Source organism: Dendrobium catenatum, unplaced genomic scaffold (genome assembly GCF_001605985.2).
Source record: "Dendrobium catenatum unplaced genomic scaffold, ASM160598v2 fragScaff_scaffold_621, whole genome shotgun sequence".
NCBI lineage: Eukaryota > Viridiplantae > Streptophyta > Magnoliopsida > Asparagales > Orchidaceae > Dendrobium > Dendrobium catenatum.
The window spans coordinates 4,189,639-4,206,527 of NW_021319083.1; positions in this window are offsets into that span (position 1 = coordinate 4,189,639).

The window sequence follows — 16,889 nt, forward strand, 5'->3', positions numbered from 1 at the left end:
CATAAAAACAGTCAATAGTGGGAAGTATGTGAGCGAGTAGTTCTAGGCGATTGTAAAATGACATTCCTAGGTTTCTTACCTTTCTTACCACGACCCTTAGAAAAACTCAAATCATGATCTTCTCTAGCATAACATTTAGCAGTAATTTCAACTTCAGTGTCAGTGAAGGCTTCACCATGATAATGATTAGACAAAGGAAACTCACCGTTATTCATCTTACCAGAAGCCTCTTTAGGAGGCAATAAACCTTCCATGTAAAGAACTCCATCCTCAATAGTAGAAGTATTTTTCCCCCAATGCTTCGAGACATTTTCATTAGCATTCGAGAGATTATCCAAATCCTGCACAGAAGAGACAACCTTAGACTTTTCCGTATCATTTAACATATGCAACTCCATACCTTTTGCAATTTCCACATCACCCAGTTCCAAGACCACCTCAATGTTATCAGAACTATTAACAGGGATGGCAGCATGCCATTTCTCCAACGTCAGGATATCCGTGTTTTTACTAGAGCATTCGGCCTCTCCCTGAAATTCTGGATTACAATTAGCAATAGGAAGAGAAGAAGAAACATTAAGGCTATTATCATTATCATTAACCAACGGATCTAAAGAGAAATTATTCAGATTAAGCCCACTAGAGTTAATGTCATTAGATTTATGATTTACTTCCATATCCTTCAAATGAACCGCTTGATCCCCTGCACCCAAAATCAAATCCACGGGTCTAGAAACAGACCCGACTCCATTGTTAGAACCAAGCAAATCCTCCTTATCACCTTTCCCATTATCTTTAGCAGAAATTTTTTCTTTTCTCAGGGTAGGATGTAAACGATAACATTCATTCATAGCATGCCCATGCATTTTACAATGAGAACAGAATATAGGAAGATTTTCAATTTCAATTTTCTGAAAATAACCATTTTTTTCGATCCTAGCCAAATATCATGCGGATATTTTTTCGTAACATCCAACTCCACTAAAACACGCGCCATAGAGGGTCTAGTTAAAGAAGCAGTAGCTTGGTCCGTTTGAAGAGGTCGACCAAATACAGATGCCATCCCAAAAAGTATGTGAGAATTGAAAAAATGCAAACGAAGATTAGGAAAAGCAATCCACACCGGGGCAATAGGAGATTCCTCCCTCACATCAAAATCCGGTGACCATTTCAGAAGCCTCATTTGACAGCCCTGAATGTAATAAGAACGCCTTGCAAAAATATGACTATAATCTAAATCATTAGACAGTTTAATCGCAATGTGCCTCGGATCCAAAAGCCCCACGTTGAAAGATCCAGAAAGTTTCAGAGAATAGAAAAATTTACGGATAACGTCAAGGTTCGGTCTACGCAGTACAAATTTTCCAACAAGAGTGAAAGAAAAATGGGCCGCCAACAGCGAAACAGCTTCATCCTCGAACATTAACGCAGGACAACCTTTAAAAGAGCCATGCACGAATTTAACCTTACTACCTGAAGCAGAAGAACTATCCGAAACCACATCTTTGAAAGATCTAGTGTAAACAGGAGGTACAGAAGTAATAATCGGGCTAGATGACGAAGGGTTTGTCATCCCCCCCCCCCAACAAAAACCCCGGAAGAACCTCAAAACCACACACAGAAGGAGCAAAACCAACGGAAAACACCAAAAAAGACCAACGAAAACAAAGCCAGGAGAATAAACAGAGTTACCAGATGAAGAAGAACAACCCGAGAACAAAACAACAGCAACAAACGGAAGGAACAGACGAGGCAGACAAATCGCCCGAAAATCGCCTGAGAGCTGACGGCTAGGGCTTCCCTTACTATTTGTCCTTATGCAAAATTGAAGGCTAGCAAAACCCTAATTACTTCAAGTCTAGCTACAGGGGCAAAAGTTTCTTCAAAATTAATCCCTTCAATCTGATTATACCCCTTAGCAACTAATCTAGCCTTATTTCTAATGACTACTAGTGAGTCATTCATTTTGTTTTTGAATACCCACTTAGTTCCAACAACACTTTGATCTTTTGGCCTTGAAGTTAATTCCCAAACTTTATTTCTTACAAATTGATTCAACTCTTCTTGCATGGCCAATATCCAAAATTCATCAGAAAGTGCTTGATCAATATTAGTGGGTTCTATAGTTGAAATAAAGGCTGAATGATTAAATTCCTTGTTTAATCCATGCCTAGTTCTAACACCCTCACTAGGTTCACCTATAATCAATTCCCTTGGGTAGTTTTTAGAAAATCATAAATTTCTAGGAAAGGGTTTTCTATCTTCAAATTCTCTTCCACATTTTCTTCCAAGTTTATTCTATCAATCTTTTGGGAGTTATCCTCAATATCATCTTCAATAACATTTGGCTCTTCCAAATTTTTAGATTAATCAAATACAACATGTACGGTCTTCTCAATGATCAAAGTTCTTTTATTGAATATCCTATAAGATTTTCCAACATTTGAGTATCCAACAAAAATTCGTTCATCTGATTTTGGATAAAAATTTTCTAAGGCAAATTTTCCATTATTATGAATGAACACCTTGCAACCAAAAACATCCAAATGTGACAAATTAGGTGTTCTTCCTTTTAGCAACTCATAGGGTATTTTATTTAATTTAGATATTATATTCACCCTATTCAAAACGTAACATGCAGTGCTAACCGCCTCAGCCAAAAAATATCTAGGAAGTGAGTATTCTTCCAACATTGCTCGGGCGGCTTCTATTAATGTTATGTTTTTCCTTTCGACTACCCCATTCTGTTGAGGGGTTCTAGGTGTAGAAAAATTGTGATCAATTCCTTTTTCCTTACAAAAATCTTCAAATCTCTCATTCTCAAATTCTCCTCCATGATCACTTTGTATAGAAATAATTTCACACCTTAATTTCCTTTGAATCTAAGTAAAAAAATTTCTAAATTCCTCAAATGATTCACTCTTATGAAATAGAAATCTAACCCAAGTGAATCTTGAGTAATCATCCACAATAACAAATCCGTATACCTTCCTTCCTAGACTCATAGTTCTGACTAGTCCAAAAAGAACCATGTGTAAAATATCTAATGGTTGACTAGTTCTAAGAACCTTATTGGACGGAAAAGAGGACTTCACCTATTTTTTTAATTGACATGCATCACAAAGATGATCCTTAGTAAAATCTAGTTTTTGTATTCCTCTCACTAAGTTCTTTTGGGTAATCCTCCTAAGGTTCTTCATACTAGAATGATAAAGTCTCCTATGCCAAAGCCATGATTCATCAGAAACAATTTTTAAACAAAATGCAGTAGGAGTATGAATGCAATTTAAATCTAGCATATAAACATTGTTTACCCTTTTTCCATTAAGGCTTAATATGCAGCTAGTAGGAAAATTTTTTACATAATAACCCTTATCACATAGCTGACTTATACTTAACAAATTATGCTTTAAGCCTTCAACCAATAACATATTGTCTATAAAAATTTTCTTTAAATTTCCAATCATACCTGTCCCAACCACCTTCCTTATGGTGTTATCTCCAAGTGTAACCTTGCCTCCAGTCATGGCTTCCAGCGTTATGAATTGAGCAGTATCTCCAGTCATATGCTTTGAACATCTGCTGTTCAGGTACCATATGCTCTCATGAGGTCTTGTGTGAGAGCAACCTTCTTCTTGATCTGACATATTAAGACTATCTGCCATCAAGCAAAGATTGGTAACTTCTTCTTCCTTTTCAGTCTCTGATGAATTTGAAGCTGAGCCCGCCCAGAAAGCTCTTTGAAACTTCTTACTGCCTTTCTTTACAGTTGGTTTCTCCTCTACCTTCTCCTTGCTAGGAGTAGCTTTGAGTTTTGGGCAATCAGTCTTGATATGACCAGGTTTCCTGCATTCATAGAAAATCACATCATTAGAAACCTTGCCATTTCTATTAAATTTACCTCTATTCCATTACTGGCGTCTCTTCTGCTTCCTCTTTAGAAAGCTTATGAATTGTTTAGTCATTAATGCAATGTCGTCTTCATCCTCATGTTATAAGTGTTCACTCTCAGACTCTTCCACTTTTAGTGCTATGTTCTTTTCCTTTCGTGGTTCACCTGCATCAATCTTTCTTTGGCTATTTCCTTGCTCGTAAGCAATAAGTGAACCAAGAAGATTGTTAATTGAATAAATGTTTAGATCTTTAGACTCTGTAATTGTAGTAATTTTAGCATCATAAGTAGTAGGTAAACAACGAAGAATCTTATTAACAATTTCAGCATTCGTTAGTTCCCTACCAAGTGCATGCAAAGAAGTTACTATTTGAGTAAATCTTATGTACATATCAGAAATGGATTCATTAGGTTTCATGCGAAATAGTTCATAATCATGCAACAAGATATTAAGTATAGATTGTTTAACCTCATTAGTCCCCTTATATGTTATACAAAGTCTATCCAATATGTCCTTTCCATTTTTGCAAGTGGAAACCCGCATGTAGTCTTCAGATTTTAAAGTACAAAAGAAACTATTAAAACATTTAGAGTTTAGTTGTGCTAAGTCACGTTCTTCTATAGTCCAGTCTACAAAAAAAAATAAATGACACAAGATTTATAGTGGTTCGGTCTAAACCAGACCTACATCCACTCCCTAGAGGCACCCTCTGTGTATTGCTCTAATACCAATAGTATCTCTCCTTTTGCACCCACAGCAAGGCGGAGAAGCCTTTACAAACACTCTTTTCACCACTACCCGGTGCGGTAGAGAACCGTCATCCTTTTACACTATCCCCACTATTGGCAGAGAACTGTTCGTCCTTTCACACTGTCCTAGTGTGGGCAGAGAACCCTTCATCCTTTCACACTCTCCTAGTGTGGACAGAGAACCCTTCGTCCTTTCACACTCTTCTAGTGTGGGTAGAGAACCCTTCGACCTTTCACACTCTCCTAGTGTGGGCAGAGAACCCTTCGTCCTTTCATACTCTCCTAGTGTGGGCAGAGAACCCTTCGTCCTTTCACACTCTCCTAGTGTGGGCAGAAAACCCGATCTCCTTGACAGATCTCCTCACAAGAAATATAGAAAGAAGAAAGAAAAGAGTGAAGTAATCTCAAATCACAAGTACGAAATCTTACCTTTGAACACAAAGTAAAGCCTTCATGCTCCAGTGGAAGAAATCCTTCTTTGAATGCTCTCTCTCACTCTCTCCTTGAGTCTTCTTTCAATAGGCATGAAGATCAATGACCAAAAAGATTTGGTGGCAGTCTAATTTGGACTATATATAGGAAAGAAAAAAAACTGCCCAAAAATTACAAATTTTCAATTATGTAAGCAGTGGATCGTCCCGTACGATCGTGGATCGTCCCGTATGATCGTGGATCATCCCACACGATTATACTTAAAGTGTCTGAAATGATCCTAATGTATATTGGTACAAACTATGTTCATACACGATCATCCTCCCGTATGAACTAGGTTCGTCCGGTACGAAACAGTTATTCCATAGGTCAGTTTCCAAATCTCTGCAAGACGTAACCAACCGAGGTAAGTCAGTTCGGTTCGTCCTGGGACGAACAAGTTTCATCCTGGGACGAATAAGTTTCATCCTGGATGATTTTAAATAGATAGTTTTGTCCAGGGATGAAGAGTAATTTCGTCATGTACGATTTTAAACAGAGAGTTTCGTCCAGCGATGAACCATGCATTTCATCTGGACGAGCAGTACAAAGTGAGAATCCAGAGGTGTTCGTCTCAAGATGAATATTAAATTCGTCCGGACGAATAGGACTTAGAAAAATTTTCTCCCTGCCTGTTCGATCCATTGCTCTTCCGAGGGGTTAATTAACATGATTATCCCGTACGAACTATGTTCATCCCGTACGATCAGTTCATAAAAGTTATTCCCCCATATGTGTGTGTTGTGAATATTCACTCAATTACAATCACTCCCTCTCAATTCAAAAACATTTTTAAAGCTTTTAATTTACAAATGATTCGATGCTGAATCTGATTTGAAGTCTTCATAGTTTGGAGTTGATTTTCCTGAAATGTTAGTACACACTAGAGCAAAAATAAATATTCTAAAAAGTGTTAGGAGATATCTATACATAAAACAATAATATTTGAAATCATCAAAATAATACAAGTTGCAAGAGTGTAAAACATGCAAAATAGCAACTCTCTTAACAATGTTGCAAATTGAATTTATTCTTTCCTCTATCGTTTAATCTTTAATTCAAATCAATCTAATTTTTAATTATATTTTATATTAAAAATTGGAATTAACTAATATTCATTTCGTGACTTTTGCAATAATCCTCCTTATCTAAGTGTCTATAATGCATCATGAACTTGATAAATTTTTCTTATCTATGATGATCTTTAATTTAAAACTTTTTGAATCTTTCTTTTTCATCTTATGATAATTAACTTTATTACTACAACTTTATTTAAATCTTTTTCAAGATCAATTATTATGGTTTCTAATTTTTCATCATTCATTTCAACCTATTTATTCTCTTCTTATTTTTGTCAAAAGGGGGAGTAATGTTGTTTTGTGTTTTGTGTTGTGTTTTATGTTGTGTGTTTGTGGTTCATTTGTTTGTGTTATGTGTTGTGTGTTTGTGTTCTTGTGTTTTTTGTGTTTTGTGTTGTGTGTTGTGTGTTTGTGTTTCGTGTGTTTGTGTTCTTTTAGGGGGAGCTAATGAGAAAATTAGGTTATACATGTTACCTCAAATAATAGTTGTTTTTCCATTATAAAAAAGGGAGAGATTCTTGTAACTTAGTTTTTCAGTTGTTGATATTCTTGTAACATGTATGTTTTTGATTATTTCAAATACTATTATTTTAATTACAAATTCTCTTAACATATTTTGAATGTGTTATTTTGTTGTTTGTGTGTACTAAAATTTAAGAGAAATCATACACTAGATTATTGATGATTTCAAATTAGATTAAATTAGGGTTCATTATAAATGAATTATGTATTTTTTATTTTATTGAGTTTTAGAGAGTGTGATTATAATTGAGTAACTGTGCACACACTCACACACACACTAGGGAGTGGTTTAAAATTTATAATTTTTAAATTGATTGTACTGTACGAAGGCATTTCATATGGGATGATTTGTTCAGTTATTTTCCCCTACGAGCAATCAAATGAATTACATGTAGAAATGTTTTTCTAAGTGCTGATTATACTGTACGTAGCCTCTTTCGTACGCATGTCATCCAGAGTACGAATTATATGGGTCCCTTTTCGTCCCGATGAACTCAAAATTTTCTAAATGATTGTACGGTACGATGTCATCTTCGTACGTATATTATCCAAAGTACAAATTAGATGGGTCCTTTTTCGTCCAGATGAACGCAAAAATTTGAACTGATCATACTATATGATATCATCTTCGTATGTATGTCATCCAGAGTATAAAAATGTGGGGTCCTTTTTGTCTTACGTATGTCATCCAGAGTATAAAAATGTGGGGTCCTTTTTTGTCCCTACGAGGATGAAAATTTTTCTAACTGTTCGTACAATACAAACTTGGTTTATACTAAATAATCAGCGCATATTAAAACATTTAATACAGATTTACAAAATGTTCATATGCAATAGTTATTAAACTGTTCATACATACGAACATACGATCATACTGTACGATCGTATACGCTCTAAATATAAAACTTCAATTTTTGGACCATTTTTCATGTTTTTCATATAAAAGGTCCTTCAAAACTGAAGTGTGAGGGGTTCTTCTTCATGATTTTTCAAGAGCAAGTGAAAGAGTGTATTTGAGAGAGTGTTTGAGAAAGATTTCTTGTAAGAGAAGTTTGAAGGGTTCACATAATTACTCAAAGATAAGGATCTCTTTATGTTTTTATTTGCAACTCTTCTTTTCTTCTTTCTAGGTACTCAAGGGAAGATCTTTGAAGCAAGAAGACGGTACTCTGCTGACACTTGGACAGTTTAAACAGACGATGGTGCTCTGTCTACACTTGGAGGGTGTGAAAGGATGATGGTTCTCTACCGACACTTGGAGATTGTGAAAGGATGACGGTTCTCTACCGGCACTTAGAGAGTGTGAAAGGATGATGATTCTTTATCGATATTTTAAGAGTGTTAAAGGACAAGAGTTCTCTTCCACACCGAGGAATGGTGGAAGAGAGGAATTGTAAAGGCTTCTCCTCCTTACTGTGGGGGAAAAAGGAGAGTCACTTTGGTAATAGTGTATACCTAAAGAGAGTCTTCAAGGAGTGGATGTAGGTTGTGTTTGATCGAACCACTATAAATCTTTATATCTTTTTACTTTTTTTAATGTAATTTGTTTATTGTGGTTGAAAAGCTTATTTTTTAAAGAAATTAAATTTATATAAAATTTTAAAATAGTTTTCTATTAAAAATCCAAAAGATTTTTTTTTTAAATTACCAATTCACCCCCCTCTTGGTTAGTCTTGGGATAATAGCTTAGGTTTAATAACGTATATGAAATCAACACAAACTAAGAACAAAAAAAAAACATCACAAAACATGAAATTTTTATTGATATAAAAAAGATCAGATATATCAAAGCCATTGATACCAATAAATATAACATCTAAATATCAGAATCTAAAACATCATAACATCAATATAAGTCCAAACAAAAACAAGTACTACTGAAATAAATTAATAAAGACATCATTACATCCTCACATCATATGTAGAAGTCTAATATAAACATCATAATGGAAGTACAACTAAAACTCAAAGGTGCCCTAGTTTGGAGGAGGTGGCTGATTGAATACTAAAAAAAAGTTTTTCATCATAGCTGCATTTATGTTCACAGAGTTAAACTAACCTTGGATCCACTCCATATATTCTTGATATCTTGCATCTGCTGGTTTAGATGGGTCTTAATTTGATCAAAATATTGATCAAATATGAGTATTTAACCGATCAAATCACTGGACCATCTCTTGAAAGTAATTCTGATCAGGTCCCTAAGCAGGTACAGGTGCTCCCCTTCTCCTCAATATCCTCACTAGAACTCTCATTTCTCCAAAAAAGAGAGCGAAAAGAAGCATTGGTGAAGAAGATTGGCATTTCACTGGGAGGATCAGGATGAATTATGTTGTACTTCTTTTCCAAAATGTAGGTCACTAAGTGTCCTACAATAATATTTTTCTTTCTCTTATGATGAGGAAGCCCAATTTCAAAAAGGTTATGTATGTAATCCAAGATAAGTTGAGCCTCATCAATAAGTTGTCCATTCATGATCAAATAGGTAACAGTGGACATAAGAGGAGTCATATTTATGCGATCACTAGCCTTAAGAATGATTGAAGTTCTTAAGACATGCTGGATGACCCTGGCATTTTGGTTTAAAGTATAGATTTTTGCTAAGTGACAGACTTGAGTAGCAACTCTAAGAGTTTTATTGATCTCAGACCAGTCATAATCAGATTTAGAGGTTAAAGTGTGTGCTCTTGTCCCATGAGTCCTTAAGGGAAGAAAAGTTCCTAGATCTTCCTTAGAGATTTTGACACGCTGTATTTTGACAAATGATGTTATCATAATCTCATCCTCATTGAATCTCATATTTGTTAGGACTTAGTGAAAAGTCTCTTTATGATAAGCGTAGATCAAAGTTAAAATAAAAGAGAATTGGGTTGAGGTAAAGAGAGGCATAATAAAAAAAGTGGATTTCATCTTGAATGAGGAGTCTTGAAGGAGTTATTTTAGATGCTATATACCTATAGAAAGAATCTTCATTATCTTTAAACAAGAAGTTGTCATCACCACCCCTGGATGACAATCCCTTAGTTACTCTAGAGTACTTTCTAGAACTTGCCATTCCTAGGATGGAGCCTCTAGAAGGATTCAAGAAGGGTTTGGAAGTGAATGGAAATGAATTCCATAGCCCTCCTATTTAAAGGAAAAATGACCCATCATACTGTATGAAAATGGCTTCGTACGGGACGAAAAAATTTTCATATGAACGAAAAGTAAAGTCCAAAATAAATTGACTTTTTGTAAACATACAATTTACGAGGCATCTGTTCGTATAGACTTTTTGACCATAAAAAAATACAGACGAACAGGTGTTCATCCGGGATGTTCAGTTATTAAAGATCATTTTAATGATGGCTAGGTTCATGCCCCATAGAAAATGACATGTTGTTTGTAGAGAAGAAATATGATTTCATATGTACGATTAGTTATAATAACTGATTCTACCCAGATAACCATCTACATGCATACAGACGAATGTATACAGATCAAACATGATGATGGCATTATTTTACAGCATGATCTATATGAAAAAATCTAACATTTTATGCATTCAACTCTACATGCTATAGAATTTATATAGTACAAAAATAATTTTGTACAGTGCGAATAGAATAGTTAAAAAAAAATTCTAGAAAAATTTCTCAAATTCAATCAACCTTACACAAGTGACAAATATATAAATTTAAAAACTCTCAAAACAAAAACTAAATTAAAAACACTCACAACTAAAAAAAAAAAAAAACAAAAACAAAATAAAACACACATCAAAATATATCAAGTTTGCAAAAAATTTTATCTAAGCATTAAGATCAATAACACGTAATCATGTTCTTAAGGTGCTAAAATTATAAAAGGCTAGTGGTTTTATAAAAAATTATCTACAAGTTGATTTTCAGCTGAAACATGATTTAATTCAGTTTCTTTTTTGGCTAGATGATCCTAAATGAAATGATGCCTTATGTCTATATATTTGATTCTAGAATGTTGAATATGATTCTTTGAAATACAAATCACACTAGTGTTATTACAATAAATTGGAATTGTGCCTATTATAAATCCTAAATCAATTCATTATTATTTCAACCAAAAAACTTATGCCATATAACTTTCTAAGGCAATATATTCAGCTTCAACTGTAGATAAGGCTACAAAACTTTGTTTTTACTGGACCAAAAAACTAAAGAATTTCCTATAAATTGAGAAGTTCTAGATGTATTCTTTCGATCAACCTTATAACTTGCAAAGTCTAAATCAGAATATCTAATAATTTCAAATGAAGATCTATACTTAAGATACCATATCCCTAAGTTATGAGTTTCCAAAATATATCTCAAACTTCTTTTTTCTGTAGTCAAATATGATTATTTTAGATCTGATGGAAATTTAGCACACAAATAAATACTAAACATAATATCTGATCTGCTAGCTATCAAATAAAGCAAAGATATAATAATTCATCAAAATTTCTTTTGATCAACAAATTTTCTCATTAGGTCCTTATCAAATTGGACTAAGTAACTCATCAGTGTACTTATTCATTTAGCATTATCCATTTCATACTTCTTGAGGATGTCCTTAACATACTTTGACTGACTAAGAAATATTCCCTCCTCAATTTGTTTAATATGAAAACTAAGAAAATAACTTAAATCTCCTATTAAGCTCATCTCAAATTCATTACTCATTATTTTAAAAAAAATCATCACAAAGATTTTTGCTTATAGATCCAAAAATGATATCATCATCATAAATTTAAATAATAAGTATATCATCTCCTAATTTCTTCAAAAAGAGTGTAGAATCCACACTTCATTTTACAAAAGATCACTCTAATAGAAAAGTGCTTAACCTCTCATACTAAGCCCTAAGTGCCTATTTCAATCCATATAATACATTTTTTCAATTTATACACATGATTAGGGAGTTTAGAACTATCAAAATATAGAGATTGTTTAACATAAACATCCTCTAGTATCACTACATTCAAAAAGGTGCTTTTAACATTTATTTAAAATAATTTAAATGATCTAAAATAGGCAAAGTTAACAAAATCCTAATTACTTCAAGTCTTACTACAGGGGCAAAAGTCTCCTCAAAATTAATCCCTTCAATTTGATTATACCCCTTAGTCACTAGACTAGTCTTATTTCTAAAAACAACTCATGAGTCATTCATTTTATTTTTAAATACCCTCTTAGTTCTAACTACACTTTGATCCTTTGGCCTTGCACAATTCCTAAACAACCTTCCCTATAAACATATTTAATTCTTCTTACCTGGTCAAAATAAAAAATTCATCTAAAAGTACTTGATTGACATTTGTGGGTTCTATCATTGAAATAAAGCTGAATGGTTAACCTCTTTGCTAAGTCCATGCCAAGTCCTAACACCCTCACTTGATATACCTATAATCAATTTCTTAGGTGATTTTAAGAGAATTTTAATTCTCTAGGCAAATAGTTTTCTTTCTCCAAATTTTCTTCTAATTTTATCTTCTTAATCCTTTAGGAGTTATTTTCTAAAATATCTTCTTTCAAACTTGGCTCTTCCAAAATGCCAGATTCATCAATCATAACATGTGTGGTCTCCTCAACTACCAAGGTTCTTTTGTTAAACACTATATGTGATTTTCCTACGCTAGAGTATCCAAGAAAAATTCCTTTATCTTATTTTGGATCAAATTTTCCAAAAGTAGATTTTCCATTATTATGAATGAACACCTTACATCCAAATATATGCAAATGTGATAAATTAAGTATTCTTCCTTCAAGAACCTCATAGGGTGTTTTGTTCACTTTTGATCTATTGTTCACCCTGTTCAGAATATGACATTGTACTAACCACTTCAACCTAAAAATATTTAGGAAGTGAATATTCTGCCAACATGGCTTTAGTAGCTTCTATTAATATTCTGTTCTTTCTTTTGACTATCCCATTCTGCTAAGGTATCCTAGGTGCAAAACAATTGTGATCCATGTTATTTACAAAAATCTTCAAATTTTTCATTTTTAAATTCACCTCCATGATCACTTTGAATTATAAGAATTTGACATCCTAGTTTTCTCTGAATCTAAGTTAAAAAATCTCTAAATTTCTTAAATGATTCACTCTTATGAAATAAAAATTTAACCCATATGAATCTCAAGAAATCATCAACTATCATAAATCCATATACCTCCCCTCTTAGACTTATAGTGCTAACCAGTCCAAAAAGCTCCATATGAATTATTTCCAATGGTTTGTTAGTTCTAAGATCCTTAGTATAATGAAATGAAGACTTAAACTATTTTTCTAATTGACATGCATCATAAAGGTGATCCTTCATAAAGCATTAGGAGTTTTAATACAGTTTAAATCTAGCATATAAATATTATTTACCTTGGTTACATGCAATACATCTTTTTTATTTAGGCATAATATGCAGCAAATGGGAAAAAAATTTAATGTTATACCCTTTATCACATAGCTTGATAATACTTAACAAATTATACTTTAAGACTTCTATAAGTAAAATATTTTTAATGAAAAGTTATTCAAGTTTTCGATCATACCTATGCCAATCACTTTCCTAGTGGTATTATTTCCCAGTTTAACCTTACCTCCATTCCTAGCTTTCGGTGATGTGAATTGAGTAGTGTCTCTAGTCATATGCTTCGAGCAACCATTATCCAGGTACCAAATGCTCTTACAAGGTATTGTATGAGAGCGCACTTACAAAATAACCAAATATTAGTCTTGGGAACCCAAACAAGTTTGTGTTCTCCTTTTGGTAAATTAAAACTAGATCCTATAGGATATATCTTATTTTATGCATCTTTGATCTCCATATTAAATTAGTTTTTCTATGTAAAGTATATGTGTGTGAAATATGTCCAATCATCCAACAAGTAAAGCACTTAACTCTAAGAAAAGGATTTTTTAAACTTTGGTAATAAATCTATCTCTTCCTAGGTTTCAAGTTTTTTTACCTCAAAATAGGATTAGTAAAATCTTCGAGTTTTTGAGATGTCCTATTTTCCTCAAGAGCTTTCACTTTCAACTTAACAAATATGTTTACATCCTCTAACACATTAATATTATATTTTAAATAGTGCTATCTATTTTCATATTCATCCTTAAAAATTTTAAATACTTTTTCTATTTTAGTGTAGGATGATTTTAGAAGATCGTTTTACTTATTCAAATCATCAAATTCATCTAATAAGCTCATGTGGTTGTTGTCAATCAATGCGTGATCTTTCCTAAGGGATTCATGCTCTTTTTGTAACTCTTACAATTCTAAGTTCAATCTAGCATATATTTTCTTGAGTTTTCTATATACACTATAAATTCTTTTAGAAACCTCAAGCAAGAGCTTCTACCTTCCATCAAGCACAAGTTGATGACTTCTTCTTCCTTTTCTATTTCTGAAAAATCTAAAGCAAAATTCACCCAAAAACCTCTCTGACATCTCTTCTTTCCCTTCCTTATATTTGTTTTCTCCTCTACCTTCTCCTTATTAGGGTGGCTTTAAGATTTGGGAAATCCATTTTTATATGTCCAGGTTTCTAGCATTCATAATAAATCACATCATTAGAAACCTTAATATTTTTGTGGAACTTATCTTTATTCCACTACAGGCATCTCCTTTACTTCCTATTAAGAAAACTCCAAAATTGTCTTGTCATCAAGGCAATATTGTCCTCATCCTCAGGTTGTGATTGATCACTCTCTAAGTCATCGACTTTCAGTGCTATGTTATTCTCCTTTCTCTATTCTCTTGCATCAATCCTTATTTGAGTCACTCATTGCTCATAAGCAATTAGTGATCCAAAGAGATTTTCAATCGAATAAACATTTAAATCCTTTGATTCTATAATAAATATAATTTTAGCATCATATACAATAGGAAAATAATGAAGAATTTTTTTAACCATTTTAGCATTTGTTAGTTCCCTACCTAATGCAAGCAAAGAAGTGACCATTTGACTGAATCTTGTGTACAGGTTAGAAATGGATTCATTGGATTGCTTTACTTCATAAGTTTCTATATATGTAATGCAAAGCCCATCCCAAATTTCCTTTCCACTTTTGCAAGTAGAAATCTACATACAACCTTCAGACTTAAGTACACAAAAGAAACTATTTAAATATTTTGCATTTAATTATGTTAAGTCATATTTTTCTACAGTCCAGTCAGCAAAAAATGTTCCAACTCTATTGCCATCAACAAGTCTAGTTAGCCTAGTGTACCCTTCCTGAACTAAAATCTACATGCGATTGTCAAGTTATTGAAGAAATATAGATATACGTGTTTTCCAAAAATTGAAAGGATATTATCAAATAACTGAGGTCTAGTGGTCGAATGCCCTTCAGGTGTATTTCAGTTTCTAAATATTGTCATTATCATTTTTAAAAAGTAGTATAAACTTATAGTTTTGAAACACACCTCTAATACCATTTGTTGATTCCTTATAGGTTGTTAAACCTACGTAATTGTCCCAAGGCTAACCAAGGGCGGGGTTAACTGATAATTTAAAAAAATTTCTTAGAACTTTTTAATAGAAGAATTGATTTTTGTTATTTTGTAAAAGTAAAATTTTCAACCAAAAATACTAAAGTGCAAAAAATAAAAAAGCAGAAAAAAATTCACCCACATATTTGTAGTGGTTCGGTCTAACAAGACCTATATCCACTCCTGAAGAGTCCCTCTTCATGTATTACATTATTACCAAAAGTAATTCTCCTTTTACTTCTATAGTAAGGAGAAGAAGCCTTTATAATTTTCCTCACTTCCACCAATCCCTAGTGCAATAGAGAACCGTCGTCCTTTCACACCCTTCAAGTATTGATAGAGTACCATCGTCTGTTCACACTCTCCATGTGTTGGCAGAGAACTGTCAACCTCTTACACCCTCCAAGTGTCGGTATAGATCCGTTGTCCTTTCACACCCTCTGAGTGTTAATAAAGAACCATAATTTCTTTAAAGATCTTCTCTCGAGCAACTAGAAAGAAGAAAATAAAGAGTAGTAACCAAAAACCAAAAGAGATTCTTACCTTTGAGTAACCTTCTGAACCATTCACACTCCACTTACAAGAAATCTCTCTCAAACATTCTCCCACACTCACTCTTTTACTCGATGTTGAAAAATCATGAAGAACAACTCTTTTCACGTTAGTTTTTGAGGACTTTTTATATGAAAGATATAAAAAACCATCCAGAAAACTAAAATTTTTCATTTTGAGTAAGTACGAATGTATAATACGATCATATTTTCATACGTAAGAACCGTTCAAAAATTGTTGCTTACAAACCTTATGTGAATCTGTATGGAATATTTTTATACACCATAATCATCCAATATGAATCAAGTTCATATTGTACAAATTGTTAGAAAAAGTTTTAACTTCATCGGGATGAAAGGTTTCCCATATTTTTGTACTCTAGATGTCATATGTACGAACATGACATCATACAATATGACACATTTAGAAAATCTTGGCATTCATCGGGACCAAAAGGGATCCTTCTAATTTGTACTATGGAGGTCATCTGTATGATCATGACATCTTATAGTACAATCCTTTCAATAGAATCTTGGATTCATCAGGTTGAAAAGGGACCCATCTAATTCATACTCTAGATGTTATTTATACAAATAACAAATCATACAGTATGAAAAATTCAGAAAAAGTTTTGAATTCTTTTTGAAAAAAAGGGGACTCATCCAATTTGCACTCTAGACGTTATCTATATGAAGAACCCTTCATACAGTACGATTAACACTTAGAAAAATTTTCTTTCTATAGTTCGTTTATCTGTAAGTATGTGGAAAATAACTAAACAAATTGTCCTATAAAAAACGACTTCTTATAGTATGATCAGTTTAAACATTACAAATTTTAAGCACTCCCCCAGTGTGTGTGTGCACAGTTATTCAATTACAAATACACTCTCTCAGACTCAATAAAAAGAAAAGTAAAGATTTCCAATTATAATAAAATCTAATCTAATATGATTTAAAGTTTTTAACACTCTGGAGTATGATTTCCTAAAATATTAGTACACCTAAATAACAAAAATAGTATATCCAAAATATGTTAGGAGAAATAGTGATTAAAATAATAATATTTAGTATCATAAAAATATATATGTTGCAAGAATCTCAATCAATCAAAAAACTAAATTATAACAATCTTA